Genomic DNA, 16351 nt, shown 5'->3' with positions numbered 1-16351 from the left:
TGACCAGCATAGGGCCGAACATGAGACAGATTTGTGGAGTATCGTCATGCGATTAGAAGCCTGAGTTTACTACCAGAGTGTAGTAGAATGTTTACCTTGAAACCCATCGCAGATAATGCTGAAATAGGTCTGTTGCACCATTTCAGGGGTGCAGTAAGTTACCGCAGGAGGTGCAAGATCGGAGGAAGCACCTGAGGAAGAGTCATGTGCTACAGAAGTCACTGTGGAGGAATAGTAACAGAAGTCTGAAACCGTGGCCTAACGATTCTGGGGGCAGATACGACATTTTTTGATAATATGACCATTTTTCTTGCAATAAGAACATATTTTTTAGGACAATTGGCAGCAATATGCCCATATTCTCTGTAGCAGAAACATTGCAGATTTTTAGAAGTCACCAGTGATCACGTCCTTGAGCACATAAGCCATAGTGTCGTCTTGGAACTGCCATGAGATTGCTCCAGAATAGCTGTAGTACTAAGACGTTGTTCTTCGCGAAGTAATTCACCAAACAAATATCAAGAGAGGGAACAGGAGATCTGTTCAGTAGAGAGGAGCGAACTGATTCATATTCCGAGTGTAGTTTCATAAGAAACTGATCACTCTGGCTGGTCTTGTGAAGATTCTAAATAGTCAAAAGAGCAGCAACAGGAACATCTACTGTAACCAAAGCAGATATTCATGCCAAAGAGTCAAAAATGCCGAGTAGTAGTCTTGATGGAAAGACTGCTATGTTGAAACATGGCAATGTGATGTTCCAACTAAAAACGACGAGCATCATTATCTTGATGATAAATCTTCTAAATAATTCCACATGGATTGAGCGGAGCGATAAGCCTGCAAGTTGGTGATAAGATGTGGCTCCGAACCAAGAAGCCAAGACATGATTCGAGCATCAAGCACAACCTAAGAAGGAGAAGACAAACATCCTTGGATTGTCACTGTCGGATGTTGGTGCAACATCGTGCCATCATATGGCCCCAAAGTTCTTTTCCCTTAAGAAAAAATTCAAACTGAAAAGCCCGGTAGAGTAATTTTTGCCTGTAAAACTTGACACACACTGGTGCAGAATCCATTGGAAATAAATGGAACTCAAGACAAAACAAAAATAACCAAAAAAATAAAGGAACCGAGAGAAGGAACTTAAACAGAGGTTGCTGAAGACACCACTCCAGGAGAAAATGCTCAGAAAATGCCAAGAAAATGCCCAGAAAAAAATTTCAGCCTTGCTCGATACTATGTCAAAATAAGTCATAAATGCTATATAAATGGCCGAATGACTGGCCTTGTGATTTCTCTCATATATTTTCTGTACAAAAGAATTCTACATGGAATACTACGTATCTGCTAATCTTATCTCTATACAATCTGTCAATAATTAAGCAATTATTCAGAAGATTAAATCAAGTAGCTACATATCTGCTAACTTATCTCTATACAATCTGTCAAATATTAAGCTAATATCAGAAGAGTAAATCAAGGAAATAAACAGAAATAAATAGGACAGCAAAGCTGTCCGTTGACAAGCTACCATCTAAGTAAGTTCAAAACATTTTGTTCTCCAGTAGCATGCTATTTGATATAACAAAGTGATAGTTGAAATTTATGATCTTATAAGAATGGGTGAATGTGTTTCTTCCTCTTACAGTTTGACTTCTACAGGTTTTATTGATGTTGAAAGGGATCTGACTGAGAGGGAAACTCCAATGGACTGTTTAATTTTGGAGATGTTGGATTTGGTAAAACTGAAGTTGCAATACGTGCCATCTCTGTTTAGTCTCTGCAGGGAAGCAGGCTATGGTTCTAGCACCTACAATTGTTAGCCAAACAGCATTTTGATGTTATTTCTGAGCGGTTTTCCAATATCCTAATGTCAATGTTGGACTGCTGAGTCGGTTTCAGGTATGCTAGGTTAGCCTCTTCCTCTTTAGTCAAACAGATGGTTCTGTAGTACATTGGGAGAAAATGGTCTTGTAATCCAAGTTAAAGAACTTTCGTCCGTGCATGTTACAGTTCCTTGGTTCATTTTGTAAGTCTAATTACCTTGTTACAAATATAGACTAAGCAGAGAAAGAGAGTATCTGGACATGTAAAACAAGGTTCACTGAAACATGACTACCGCCTCCCAATTGCTAATAAGATACATATTTGTTGGACTGTTTGTTACAGCTACATCAATAGGAAGAAATCCATCTGGAAAGTGCTCAGTATCATTTTGCTAGGACTTCTTATGAACCTACACCAGATCAAATGCAAGTAAGATCTCAACTTATTCTGTTTATTCTGTTTCATTGTTAAACTTTGTTGCTGAGGTCAAACTGATTTTACATTTGATGCTAGTATGATGTTTCTTTTTCTTTGGATGTTATTTGGGGTATAGAAAACTTGTATTAAGTGATCGCTAATTTGAATACAGTCTCAGTCATGCCTAGAATCTATGGGTTAGGGAGGCCCTGTTCTTAGCTTTGTCAAAATAAGTCTAAAATGCTATATAAATGGCCGAATGACTGGCCTTGTGATTTCTCTCTATTATATAATTTGTACAAAAGAATTCTATACATGGAAATACCTACGTATCTGCTAATCTTATCTCTATACAAGCTGTCAATAATTAAGCTAATTATTCAGAAGAGTAAATCAAGTAGCTACATATCTGCTAATCTTATCTCTATACAATTTGTCAAATATTAAGCTAATTATTCAGAAGAGTAAATCAAGGAAATAAATAGAAATAAACATGGACAGCAAAGCTGTCCGTTGACAGAAATAAATATGGACAGCTTTGCTATCCGTTGACAGCCCCCCTCAAATTGATGCAGGTTGATCAACAAGCATCAATTTGCTACTTAGGAAGCAATGTCAATGACGAGTGAGAGCCTTGGTGAAGATATCAGCAATTTGTAGTTTAGTGGAAATGTGTGGAAGAGTGATAACACGAGCTTCAAAGGCTTCACGAATAGAATGACAATCGACTTCAATATGCTTTGTGTGCTCATGATAGACAGGATTGGCCATGATCTGAATAGCACTTGTATTATCAGCATGTAAAGGTGTAGGATCGGTCTCAGAGAAGTCTAACTCACCAAGCAAACCTCGAAGTCAAATAATTTCGGAACAAGTAAGAGACATCGCTCGGTACTCAGATTCTGTAGATGACTTAGAAACTCTATCTTGCTTCTTACTCTTCCAGGAAATCAATGCATCACCTAAGAACATGCACCAACCAGTGATGGAATGACGTGTATCAGCACAACCAGCCCAATCAGCATCGCTATAAGCAACAAGACGAGGAGAATTGCCTGCAGGAAAGAATAAGCCACGAGCAGAAGTGCCCCGAACATAGCGTATGATCCTACGGACAGCAGCCAAATGAAAATGACGAGGAGTCTAAATGAAAGAATAAGCCACGAGCAGAAGTGCCCCGAACATAGCGTATGATCCTACGGACAGCAGCCAAATGAAAATGGCTGACTTGCTGTACAGCAAAAGAAAATCTTGTTTAGTGATAGTGAGATAGACCAGTACTCCACCAATTTCCGATATAAACTGGGATCACAAGTAAGTCACCCTCCTCTTGAAGCTTGACATTTAATTCCATGGATATCGACAGAGGTAGCTCCTGCATCCAATGTAGCCACCAAATCACTAGCATACTTATGTTGATTGAGTGAAATCCAGAGGGACTACGATGCACCTCAAGACTAAGAAAATCTGAGGACCCAAGTCTTTCAATGAAAGGATTTTGAGAGATGGGTCTTGAGTTGGACAAGTAAGCAGAATCAGAACCAATGTCACAATATCATCAACATAAACCAAAAGGACAACAATACCCATGTCGGATTTCCAAGAAACAACGAAGTGTCATACTTGCTCTGCTTGAAGGAAAATTGTAATAAGTGGTTCGAATTTATCAAACCAGCCCGCGGAGCTTGTTTGAGACCATAAAGAGAGCGACGAAGTTTACCACATTGGAGGTCGGAGAAGGAACAAGTCCTGGGGGTGGCTTCATATAAATACACTCTTTAAGATCCCCGTGAAGGAAAGCATTCTTAACGTCCATCTGTGTAGTGGCCAATCATTGGAAGCAGCAAGAGCTAGGATGTACGAACAGTGGTCATCTTAGCCACAGGAGCAAAGGTCTCTCATAATTGACACCCATATTTCGATTGTTTCCAAGGACAACAAGCCGAGCTTTATAACGATCCAAACTTCCATTAGAGCGAACCTTGACTGAGTAAACCCATTTGCAACCAGAGGAACTATAGTGGAAGACAAGGCTCAATGTCCCGGTGTGATGGTCTCTAGAGCGCAATTTCTTCCTGCATAGCTTGTCGCCAACAGTCATGCTTGACAGCATGTGAGTAGCATGTGGGAATATCAAAATTGGAAATGCAGCAGTAAGAGCTGAAATAGAATTTCTAGAAGAAATCCATACCTATCGGGGTACAGACACTCGAGAAAGCGGACGTACCAAAGGCTTTGGAGGTGCTGTAACTACTGATTCTATGTATGTTAGGATTGATAGCGGGTGCCCACTGGAAGAGACCGTGGGTGGATCGTCTTGTGTACACCATACCTGGTTTAAAACGAGAACTGACTTGATGAAGATCTGAGAACTGTTGCTCAAAGGAGGGGAGGACCACAGTAAAGAAGAAGGCACAGATGACACAGGAAAGAAATGTTGATTTTCAAAGAAAATAACATTCCTAGAAATGCGTGTACGATGTAATGTAGGATCATAGCAAACAATCCCTTTTGACACACATTATATCCTAAGAATGCACTCTAACAGTTAGCAGATAATTTATTCGCTCATAGGAGAAAATGAACAAAACTAAACAACCAAAAATACGAAATTATCATAACTAGGTGGCTTAGCAAACAAGCGGAAATAGAGACTCCATGTGGTAAAACTTGGGAGGTAACCGATTAATCAAATGAGTAGCAGTCTTTAGCCTCAACCCAGAACATGGATGGAACAGAAGATTCTAACAAGAGATACGTACCATATCAAGAAGATGACGATTTTTGTGTTCGGCTACTCCATTTTGTTGGGAGTAGCAGAACATGAACGTTGATGATAATACCTTTAGAAGCCAAGAATGTATGAAACTCAGTAGACAAATATTCACCACCAGAATCTGTGCGTATCGTTTTAATATTCGCAGAAAATTGATTTTCAACATACGCTAAAAACTCAGTGAAAGTACGAAAAACTCAGATTTAGAGCGAAGAAAATAACCCAAGTAAATCTGCTATGATCATCAATGAAAGTCACATAGTATTTAAATTTTTCATGTGAACTAACCGGGAAGGTCCCCAAACATCACTATGATAAGATCAAAACTGAGAAGCTCTACTAGCATGCAAAGGAAATGGAAGGTTTTGCTTTTCCCAAGTTTACAAGAATCACATTCAAGAGATAAAGAAGAACGTTCTTTATTACCAAGAAAGCCAGAGTTCAATATATGAGATAAGATCTGAGTATTGGATGGCCTAAACGCATGCCACACCATACTCAAGTTAGAACATTTACAAGCAAAAGACTTAAGAAGAAACGGAGAAAGTGTTGGAACAGGTAAAATAGTGGAAACAAGCGCCCCTTTAGGTCCCTTCGCGATCGGCTTCCCCGTTACTTGTCCTGCACAACACAACCATCACTAGAAAAATTAACAGCACAATTGTTGTCAACATTGACCAACAGATATAAGATTCGTGGAAAGCTGAGGAGCAAGAAACACATCAGTAAATGTAAAGAAGCATTTCCGACAGTAGGGATTGGCAAGAACGGCCATTGGTATGTTGAATGGCAGATTGACCAGCATAGGCCGACATGAGACAGATTGTGTGAGTCGTCATGCGATTAGAAGCCCCTGAGTTTACATACCAGAGTGTAGTAGTGTTTACCTTGAAACCCCATCGCAGATAATGCTGAAATTACGTCTGTTGCACCATTTCAGGGGTGCAGTAAGTTACGCAGGAGGTCAAGATCGGAGGAAGCACCTAGGAAAGTCATGTGCTACAGAAGTCACTGGCTGAGGAATAGTACAGAAGTCTGAAACGCTTGGGGCCTAACGATCTGGGGGCAGATACGACATTCTTTGATAATATGACCATTTTCTTGCAATAAGAACAATTTTTTAGGACAATGGCACATATGCCCATATTCTCTGTAGCAGAAACATTGCAGATTTTTAGAAGTCACAGTGATCCAGTCCTTGAGCAGCATAACCATAGTTGTCGTCTTGGAACTGCCATGAGATTGCTCCAGAATAGCTTGAGTACTAAACGTTGTTCTTCGCGAAGTATTCACCAAACAAATATCAAGAGAGAACAGGAGATCTGTTCAGTAGAGAGGAGCGAACTGATTCATATTCCGAGGTAGTTTCAATAGAAACTGATCACGCTGCTGGTTGTCTGTGAAGATTCTAATAGTCAAAAGGCAGCAACAGGAACTCTACGTAACCAAAGCTATATTCATGCCAAAGAGTCAAAAATGCGAGTAGTAGTCTTGGATGGAAAGACTGCTATGTTGAAACATGGCATTTGCATGTTCCAACTAAAAACGACGAGCATCATTATCTTGATGATAAACCTTCTTCAAATAATTCCCATGGATTGAGCGAGCGTAAGCCGCAAGTTGGTGATAATGGGTGCCACCGAACCAAGAAGCCAGACATGATTCGAGCATCAAGCACACCTAGAAGGAGAAGACACAACACCTTGGATTGTCACTGTCGGATGTTGGTGCAACATCCGTGCCATCAATATGGCCCCAAAGTTCTTTTCCCTTAAGAAAAAATTCAAACTGAAAAGCCCAGGTAGTAATTTTTGCCTGTAAACTGACACACACTGGTGCAATCCATTGGAAATAATGGAACTCAGACAAAACAAAAATAACCAAAAAAATAAAGGAACCGAGAGAAGGAACTTAAACGAGGTTGCTGAGACACCACTCCAGGAGAAAATCTCAGAAAATGCCAGAAAAATGCCCAAAAAAAATTTCAGCCTTGCTCTGATACTATGTCAAAATAGTCTAAAATGCTATATAAAGGCCGAATGACTGGCCTTGTGATTTCTCTCTATTATTAATCTGTACAACAGAATTCTATACATGGAAATACCTACTTATCGCTAATCTTATCTCTATACAATCTGTCAATAATTAAGCTAATTATTCAGAGATTAAATCAAGTAGCTACATATCTGCTAACTTATCTCTATCACATCTGTCATATTAAGCTAATTATCAGAAGTAATCAAGAAATAAACAGAAATAAATATGACAGCAAAGCTGTCCGTTGACAAGCTTACCAATCTAAGTAAGTTCAAAACATTTTGTTCTCCATTAGTCATGCTATTTGATATAACAAAGTGATAGTTGAACTTTTATGATCTTATAAGAATGGGTGAATGTGTTTCTTCCTCTTACATGTTTGACTCTCATTACAGGCTTTATTGATGTTGAAAGGGATCTGACTGAGAGGGAAACTCCAATGGACTGTTTAATTTTTGGAGATGTTGGATTTGGTAAAACTAAGTTGCATACGTGCCATCTTCTGTGTAGTCTCTGCAGGGAAGCAGGCTATGGTTCTAGCACCTACAATTGCTTTAGCCAAACAGCATTTTGATGTTATTTCTGAGCGGTTTTCCATATATCCTAATGTCAATGTTGACTGCTGAGTCGGTTTCAGGTATGCTATGGGTTAGCCTCTTCTCTCTTAGTCAAACAGATGGTTCTGTAGTACATTGGGAGAAAATGGTCTTCGTAATCCAAGTTAAAAACTTTCTGGTCCGTGCATGTTACAGTTCCTTGGTTCATTTGTAAGTCTAATTACTTTGTCAATTACTACAGCAAGAAAGAGGAGTATCTGGACATGATAAAACAAGTCATCTGAACATTATTGTGGAACTCATTCACTTCTTGGAAGTCTGTTGTTTTTAACAATCTAGGTCTTCTTGTGGTCGATGAGGAACAGTCTCCTCCAAGTTTTATTGCTCTTGCATGTTTAGATGACCTGATTTGTTCTCAGTATTTACTGAAATAGCTTTTAATTGTCATTCTGCAACAATTCTTTGGTTTGCAGAGATTGGTGTCAAACAGAAGGGAAGATTGCTCCATTTAAAACCTCATTTGATGTTCTTACTCTGTCTGCAACACCTATACCACGAACACTCTATTTAGCATTGACTGGTTTGTGATGCTGGGTAATCTGTTGGCAGTCGAAGTTTTATGGATCTTAATGTTCATGATGCTAAAAATGTTCAGTTTGTTTAGTGTCTCAAATTTTGGCAAATAAAGGAGTGGCCAAACTATTTTGCAGCATTCATGAAGCTTCAGATAAAAAGTCCATATTGAAGAAAGAGCAAAACAATTTTTTCTAAAATGCAATGTAAATAATATCAAGTCAAAATTTTATCTATGGCTGCTATGTACAGAAAAGCATTCAGTACAGTTTGACAACCAGTAAATTAAATATATGTAGTTTTGGTGTTCTGATCAAGTCACGACTTGGACAGGTATGAAATTTGGGGATATAGAATTCTGTACTGATGTGAAGTAGTAGGTCTGGGACTGCCCTGATTTGCATTGTATTTACAAGAAGGCTAATTAGCATATATATGTTTTTACTACAGACTTATGGGAGACTTTTATGGATAACTTCATGGTTGGACATAGTATTATCTAACACAAAGAAATGAGCTCTTTATAAATACTTGGCAGACACAACATACTGAAGCATTCAGACGGTACTGCTGCTTGCTGCCCTTTAATCTTATATATCATAATTTATCCACTCTTTCTCTTTCATTTAATTTCAACTCCACCTCCAGAAAGAGTTCCTATAAAAACCCATCTTTCGGCTTTCATAAGGAAAAGGTAATATCAGCAGTCAAGAAGGTGACCGGATGGACAGGTTTTTTACTTCTTGCCTCGTTATAAAAGGTGAAACCTGAGTGTGTCCTGCATTAAATTTCTCATACATGAAATACTTGGGCATGATCCTCTGATATTGTATCACAAATTGGATGGTTGTAATGTTTATCTTTTAACTGATTTGAGAGTCAGTGTGTCATTTTTTGTTTTTTTGTTCCTATTCCCTACTAATATTTTTCCATGATTGATTGAAGTATTTGTTACCTTAATAGAATGTAGCATGAAATTTATTCTATACATGCATGTATTGATGTTTGGAAAAGGAGTTTCCCCTGCACATAGTTTGAAAATCAAGTATTAACTCTTTATATTACTTAAATTGTGTGTTTGTGTAACAGGACTTGAAGAAGTGATGGATTTTCTTGAACAGGCATTTCCAAATGTTGATATAGCTATTGCACATGGACAGTGTATTCTCCTCTGAACTTACTATGCATGTGTTTTATATTATAAGCTACTACAGTAGTTTTCAGTCTGGCCCTAGAATATAAACTTCCATAATTACCCATTGAGACGGTGGGAAAGTCTTAAATTATGTGGATAGCATCTCAATCTCAGAAATTTGTGGTTTCATTTTGGAATTGATATAAGAACCAATGTGTGGTTGAGATTTTAGTTCCAAAGGTTGGTAGCAATTTATTGGCTTTGTGGTTGGCTGAGTAAATCCTTTTGTATCATTTTGCAACATCTATGGCTATGCCCGCTAAAGTGAATTCTATTGATGATGTTGAAATTCACCAACAACTTCCACAAACAAAAATCACCAAGACTTTCAGTTATGTCGAATTAATTGAGACCCTTAAGATAAGAATGGCTATAAGAAATGATGACATGACCTGTGTAGATGCGATGATTTTGGATTGTGTTTTGCTAGTTTGCTCGTGGTATGCAATACATAGAGCTGCTATGATAACAATTCAGACAACCTGCAAACATAATCTGATGAAATGTTGGCCTCTCTGTATTTGTGACCGAAAATGTCTGTTGCCGATGGATTTTACGTGGTGATCTCTGTTGTTGTACTTGCTTCTTATTGTGATTGTGCAGAAGATGGCTTAGTTTTAACTCTACTAGTAGCTTCTGATGTTTCATGTGATACCCATTTTATATGCTACGTGCTTCTTACAGCAATACTCGAAGCAGCTTAAGGAAACCACGGAAAATTTTCACAAGGTTATTAAATTCTTATATGCACAATATAGTCGAAGGTGGCTTGACATTCAAAATGCAAACAGTATCATAGTTCAGATGTTCAACAGTTTTGGCCTAGCGCTGTTTACCAGTCCTTCCCTTCCTCACTTTCTTTGCGTCTGAGTCTTTTAAAAATCTAGGTGTGAAGAATCAACACTAGAAATTATTTATTCTGAAAATGCACATGGAAGACATTTTTCTCTCTCCTTTTTTTTTTTTTTTTTCCAATATATATTTTAAAATATATATGGAAATCATGTACTTCATCTGTTATTGAGGTTTAATTGTGCCTCCATATAATGAGATAACTACTGTGTTAACTGAATGCTGCTTTTCTGTCATTTTCTGCATTTGTATAATTATGATCTTAAGAATATCATTACATATATTTTTAATTTACAGTTCTTAGGAACAGTTGACTCTTTATATGCACCAAAACTACATTCTCCTCTCCATCTCAATCACTCTCTGTTTCTTTGATTTGCTCTTATGTTTTCATGCTTATGTTAGAAATTATTTGGAACTACATGCTTTTGTTTGGATTTTTATTATCTTGATTACTTTCTCTAAGCAACAAATTCACGCTTTGTGTAATCTATACATTGGGTTTTTTTTTTTATTTTTTTTTTTTTATGGTAACACTTGGGAGAGTTTAAATGTCTAATATATTCATGACTTCTTCATTTTTTATAATGTATATATTTTTATCTGTGTTATAAGCTTTTTTTTTTTTTTTTTTTTTTTTTTTTTTTTTTTTTGTAATTAATGCAAAAAGAGGTCACCAATTTGAAAATGAAGACAAAAAGGTTAATACTTTATAAAATTGAAGGTAAGGTTTATATATTTTTTAAATCTTTTATTATTTAACCTGTTATTTGTTATTTGTTTTCTTTTTTCTCTTCTTACTATTCTAAGTACCAAACTCTTTTTTAGATAAGTGAGCTTTCATTAGAGAGGAGAAAAAAGATGTACAAAGACCATATAAGCACACTAAATTCATGTCTTGAGTAATCTATGACATTATTATTATTATTATTATTTTATTTTTTTGGTTTTTTGGTATGGTAACATTTGAAGAGGGTCAAAGGTCTATTATATTCATTAGTTATGTTTTTCTCTTGGTGTTATAAGCATCTAATTTTTTATTATTTTATTTATTTTTTTGTTTTGTCATCACAAAGGGATTCATTTTTTGCAATCATAAATGCATGAAGAAGTCACCAGTTTTGGGAAGTCAAGGCAAAAAGGGTACTATAGAAAAGGTGAAAGTCTCTTCTCATACGACTTTTGAAGAGTTTAAAACAATAGGTTTAGTAATTGTTTTTATATTTTAATTATTTATAATGATTATTAACTTGTTTTGGTTATGTTTATCCTTTATCTTGTGCATTATTATGCAGGGCACCAAACTTCATATTGTCTCAAAAATGAATTCTTTTTAATTACTTTTCAGGAGATTATACTAGGGTGTCAAGAAAAAAATGTAAGTATTGTATTCTTATAATTATTATTGTTTGTTCTGGCTTTTGTTGTTGTTAATTTGGTTGGTACTGTCTTGTTTCTCCTTTTGTTTGCTATTGGTCTTCTCGTTTCTATTGTTTGCTTCTTCTTGTTGTTGTTGGTGTTGTTGTTGTTGTCGCTGTTGCTGTTTATTTGATTGTTGGTGTTGTTGCTCTTCTTGTTTCTACTGTTGTTTATTTGGTTGTTGTTATTATTTGTTTGATTATTAGTGTTGTTGCTCTTCTTCATTCTGCTATTGCTGTTATTGTTATTGTTCTTCTTCTTCTTCTTCTTGTTTATTGTTTCTTCGATCGTTGTTTTTTATCCTATTGTTCTGTTGATGTTGTTGTTTATTTGATTGTTAGAGTTGTTGTTGTTGTTGTTTCAATACTTGTTGTTTATTTAGTGGTGATTGTTTTTCTTGTTTATGAAGAGGTCACCAACTAGGAAGTCAAGAAAAAAATGTCAAGTGTTATATTCTTGTAATTATTATTGTTTGTTCTAGCTATTGTTGTTGTTAATTGGGTTGGTATTGTCTTGTTTCTCCTTTTGTTTGTTATTGTTCTTCTCGTTTCTATTGTTTGCTTCTTGTTGTTGTTGTTGCTATTTATTTGATTGTTGGTGTTGTTACTCTTCTTGTTTCTGCTATTGTTTATTTGGTTGTTTTTGTTATTATTTGTTTGATTATTAGTGTTGTTGCTCTTCTTCATTCTGCTACTGTTGTTCTTCTTCTTCTTCTTCTTGTTTAATGTTTCTTCGATCGTTGTTTTTTATCCTATTATTCTGTTGTTGTTGATGTTGTTGTTGTTTATTATATTGTTAAAGTTGTTGTTCTTCTTGTTTCAATAGTTGTTGTTTATTTAGTGGTGGTTGTTTTTCTTGTTTACTGTTTATCTGTTGTTGTTTATCTGATTGTTAGTGTTGTTGCTCTTCTTGTTTACGTTGTTGTGGTATTTTGCTGTTTGTTATGTTTTTGTTGTTGTTTAGTATCCAACTGTTAAAATTCATGTGCCATCATTACATTAATATCATCATTCATACTTGACCAGTTTTATATGAGTAATCTCATAAGAACCACCTTAGGTTGATATTTTGATTTTGGATGACATAACTCCTTTTGTTTGTTTTATTTGAGTATTATTATTTTTCTAACTTGAAAGGAAGAGGTAGTGAGTTTACGCTTTGAGTAGTCTACGACAAAATATGTTCTTTGTGTAAGGTTTGAAGTGGTGAAGATAAAAGGTTTAGTATATTCTTGAAATCTTTTATTATTTAAATGTTATTATTATTATTTTTTTTTTTTTATCATCTTCATTACCTGCTCCAAGGCACCAAATTCACGCCTTGAGAAATCTATGACGTTACTTTTTGTTGGATTTGTTTTTGTAGGGTAACATTTGAAGAGAGGTCAGGGGTCTAATATATTCATGACGTCTATTATTTTTATAATGTTGTTATTTTTATCTTGGTGCTATAAGCATATAATTTTTCTTTTTTTGTCGTCACAAAGGGATTCATTTTTTGCAATAGTAAATACATGAAGAGGTCACCAATATTGGGAAGTTAATACAGAAAATTTACGTTGCCACAAGCTTACCAATTAAGTAAGTTCAAAACATTTTGTTCTCAGTAGTCATGCTATTTGATATAACAAAGTGATAGTTGAACTTTTATGATTCTATAAGATGGTGATGTGTTTCTTCCTTCTACATGTTGACTCTCATTACAGGCTTTTATTGATGTTGAAAGGGATCTGACTGAGAGGGAAACTCCAATGGACTGTTTAATTTTTGGAGATGTTGGATTTGGTAAAACTGAAGTTGCAATACGTGCCATCTTCTGTTGTCTCTGCAGGGAAGCAGGCTATGGTTCTAGCACCTACAATTGCTTAGCCAAACAGCATTTTGATGTTATTTCTGAGCGGTTTTCCATATATCCTAATGTCATGTTGGACTGCTGAGTCGTTTCAGGTATGCTATGGGTTAGCCTCTTCTCTTTTCAGTCAAACAGATGGTTCTGTACGTACATTGGGAGAAAATGGTCTCGTAATCAAGTTAAAGAACTTTTCTGGTCCTGTGCATGTTACGAGTTCCTTGGTTCATTTGTAAGTCTAATTACCTTGTACAAAATATAGACTACAGCAGAAGAGAGAGTATCTGGACATGATAAACAAGGTCATCTGAACATTATTGTGGGAACTCATTCACTTCTTGGAAGTCAGTTGTATTTAACAATCTAGGTCTTCTTGTGGTCGATGAGGAACAGGTCTGCCTCCAAGTTTATTGCTCTTGCATGTTTAGATTGACCGGATTTGTTCTCAGTATTTACTGAAATAGCTTTTAATTGTCATTCATGTGACATTCTTTGGTTTGCAGAGGATTGGTGTCAAACAGAAGGAGAGATTGCTCCATTTAAAACCTCAGTTGATGTTCTTACTCTGTCTGCAACACCTATACCACGAACACTATATTTAGCATTGACTGGATTTGTGAGTGGGTATAATTCTGTTGGCAGTCGAAGTTTTATGGATCTTAATGTTCATGATGCTAGAAAATGTCAGTTTGTTTAGTGTCTCAAATTTGGCAAATAAAGGAGTGGCCAAACTATTTTGCAGCATTCATGAAGCTTCAGATAAAAGTCCAATATTGAAGAAAGGACAAAACAATTTTTTCTAAAAGCAATGTAAATATATTAAGTCAAAATTTTATCTATGGCTGCTATGTACAGAAAAAGCATTCAGTACAGTTTGACAACTGCAGTAATTAAGTATGTAGTTTTGGTGTTCTGATCAAGTCACTGACTTGGACAGGTATGAAATTGGGATATAGAATTCTGTAGCTGATGTGAAGTGTAGGTCTGGGACTGCCCTGAGTTGCATTGTATTTACAAGATAGGCTAATTAGCATATTATGATGTTTTACCTACAGACTTATGGGAGACTTTTATGGATAAACTTCATGGTTGGACATGAGTATTATCTAACACAAAGAAATGAGACTCTTTATAAATACTTGGCAGACAAACATACTGAAAAGTCATTCAGACAGGTACTGCTGCTTGCTGGACCTTTAATCTTATATATCATAATTTATCCACTCTTCTCTTTCAGCTTAATTTCAACTCCACCTCCAGAAAGAGTTCCTATAAAAAACCCATCTTTCGGCTTTCAGTAAGGAAAAGGTAATATCAGCAGTCAAGAATGAGGTGGACGCGGATGGACAGGTTTTTTACGTCTTGCCTCGTATAAAAGGTGAAACTGAGTGTGTCCTGCATTAAATTTCTCATACATGAAATACTTGGGCATGATCCTCTGATGATTGTATCACAAATTGGATGGTGTTGTAATGTTTATCTTTTAACTGAGTTGAGAGTCAGAATTGTGTCATTTTTATGTTTTTTTGTTCCTATTTCCGCTACTAATATTTTTTCCATGATTGATTGAAGTATTTGTTACCTTAATAGAATGTAGCATGAAATTTATTCTATACATGCATGTATTGATGTTTGGAGAAAGGAAGTTTCCCCTGCACAATAGTTTGAAAATCAAGTATTAAACTCTTTATATTACTTAAATTGTGTGTTATGTGTAACAGGACTTGAAGAAGTGATGGATTTTCTTGAACAGCTTTCCAAATGTTGATATAGCTATTGCACATGGAAGGTATTCTCCTCTGAACTTACATATGCATGTGTTTTATTAAATAAGCTACTACAGTAGTTTTCAGTCTGGCCCTAGAATATAAAACTTCCATAATTACCCATTGAGACGGTGGGAAGAGTTTAAATTATGTGGATAGCATCTCAATCTCAGAATTTGTGGTTTCATTTTGGAATTGATATAAGAACCAATGTGTGGTTGAGATTTTAGTTCCAAAGGTTGGTAGCAAATTATTTGGCTTTGTGGTTGGCTGAGTAAATCCTTTTGTATCATTTTGCAACATCTATGGCTATGCCCGCTAAAGTGATTCTATTGATGATGTTGAAATTCACCAACAACTTCCACAACAAAAATCACCAAGACTTTCAGTTATGTCGAATTAATTGAGACCCTTAAGATAAGAATGAGCTATAAGAAATGATGACATGAACCTGTGTAGAGGGATGATTTTGGATTGTGTTTTGCTAGTTTGCTCGTGGTATGCAATACATAGAGCTGCTATGATAACAGATTCAGACAACCTGCAAACATAAATCTGATGAAATGGTTGGCCTCTCTGTATTTTGACCGAAATGTTGTTGCCGATGGATTTTACGTGGTGATCTCTGTTGTTGTACTTGCTTCTTATTTGATTGTGCAGAAGATGGCTTAGTTTTAACTCTACTAGTAGCTTCTGATGTTTCATGTGATACCCATTTTATATGCTAGTGCTTCTTACAGCAATACTCGAAGCAGCTTAAGGAAACCACGAGAGAATTTTCACAAGGCATTATTAAGATTCTTATATGCACAAATATAGTCGAAAGTGGCTTGACATTCAAAATGCAAACAGTATCATAGTTCAGGATGTTCAACAGTTTGGCCTAGCGCTGTTTTCCAGGTCCTTCCTTCCGCACTTTCTTTGCGTCTGAGTCTTTATAAAATCTAGTGTGAAGAATCAACACTAGAAATTATTTATTCTGAAAATGCACATGGAAGACATTTTTCTCTCTCTTTTTTTTTTTTTTTTTCCAATAATATTTTTTAAAATATATATGGAAATCATGAATACTTCAATCTGTTAT

At 36.0% G+C, this 16351-nt stretch overlaps 1 pseudogene; it reads left to right on the top strand.

Annotated features, from left to right (window-relative positions):
- Window positions 1-1619: 1619 nt before the first annotated feature.
- Window positions 1620-15964, top strand: LOC116145455 (annotated as a pseudogene).
- The last annotated feature ends 387 nt before the right edge of the window (window positions 15965-16351 follow it).

Source organism: Pistacia vera, unplaced genomic scaffold (assembly GCF_008641045.1).
Source record: "Pistacia vera cultivar Batoury unplaced genomic scaffold, PisVer_v2 Contig1144, whole genome shotgun sequence".
Taxonomy (NCBI): Eukaryota; Viridiplantae; Streptophyta; class Magnoliopsida; order Sapindales; family Anacardiaceae; genus Pistacia; species Pistacia vera.
The sequence above is the reverse complement of the archived record's forward strand: the minus strand, read 5'-3'. Positions and strand labels throughout refer to the sequence as shown.